The sequence below is a fragment of the Anarrhichthys ocellatus genome, unplaced genomic scaffold, assembly GCF_004355925.1.
Source record: "Anarrhichthys ocellatus isolate YVR2014 unplaced genomic scaffold, GSC_Weel_1.0 scaffold57, whole genome shotgun sequence".
Taxonomy (NCBI): domain Eukaryota; kingdom Metazoa; phylum Chordata; class Actinopteri; order Perciformes; family Anarhichadidae; genus Anarrhichthys; species Anarrhichthys ocellatus.
Window position 1 is genome coordinate 1,420,121 of NW_022280087.1, and position 1,361 is coordinate 1,421,481.

Sequence of the window (1,361 nt, forward strand, 5' to 3'; positions counted from 1 at the left end):
AGAAAGTGGATCACATCACTCCAGTTCTGAGGTCTTTGCACTGGCTTCCTGTCCAACAAAGAATTGACTTTAAAATCCTGCTGTTTTTTTATAAAGCACTGAATGGTACATCTCTGATCTGCTGCTACCTTATGAACCATCCCGACCCCTTAGGTCAGGCATGTCCAAAGTCCGGCCCGCGGGCCTGAGGTCAGATTTTATATGGCCCGCACCTTCTGTCTTAAAATGCATTATTTATGGCCTGCCAGCACAGTCAAAACGGAATGAATAAATCATACAAATTCAACATGCAATTCCTCTTTCTACCTCATGGTGGCAGCACCACTCTGTAACTGTCTGGCTGTTTGAAATTGGCTCTGACCCTTGACCTGTCATGTTACGGCAAGTAAAAAAAGGAAAGTCGATAATGAGGGCTGCGGCTTCCAGGAGAGGTGGAGATCGCAATATTTTTTTCACCGAAAACCGAAACAACTGTGTCTGCCTAATTAGTCATGAGACTGTTGCCTAGTTTAAGGAATATAATGTAAAGAGACACTACGAGACCAAACATGCTAATGCTACAACAAGCTATGAGAGCGACCGTGCTAGAAAAGTGAAGCAACTCCAAGATAACTTGGCCACACAGCAGCGGTCCTTTTCACATGAAAACATCATCAAAGTCAGCTACCAAGTGGCCATGCTAACTGCTAAACATGACAAACCTTTTACGGAAGGTGAGTTTATCAAAGACTGTTATGAAAATAGCAGAAAACATAATTGCCCCGAGAAGAAGACCGAACACTGAAGAGCTATCATCAGATACTAAGAGACAACTTGATTTATTTCGTTAGCCTGTTTCATGTGTGTTGAACTTAAATGTGAGACAACTTTTCATTACCCTCACCAAGTCATATTTAAGATTGTCTTGAGGTGAGAACATTGATCGGTTTCTATGTAATTAGCTTTTAGATGGCTTGTTCTTTGTGTTATCTGACTTTCAAGATGTGAAAGAAAGGCAGAATAGTTGTTGAGATGTGTTCACACATGAATGCTTACATTTGGTTACATTGCTATTTGCTGTCATTGAAAATAAAATGATTAAATAACAATGTATGTATAGGCTACTTGTATTGTTTAAAATAATGTCAGCAGGGACTGTTGGCCCTTGGGCATTTTCACATTATCAAATCTGGCCCTCTTTGAAAGAAGTTTGGACACCCCTGTGGTAAAACAACAATGTCAGGAAGTAAAGTGACATTTTTATCAACCTGACAAAATTACGTTGTTGTGGGAAGAAAAGAAAGAAAAGGCAACAATGTAACTTCTTTACATTCTAATGTAAAGAAGTTACATTGTATCAGAATGTAGCTTCTTTACATTCT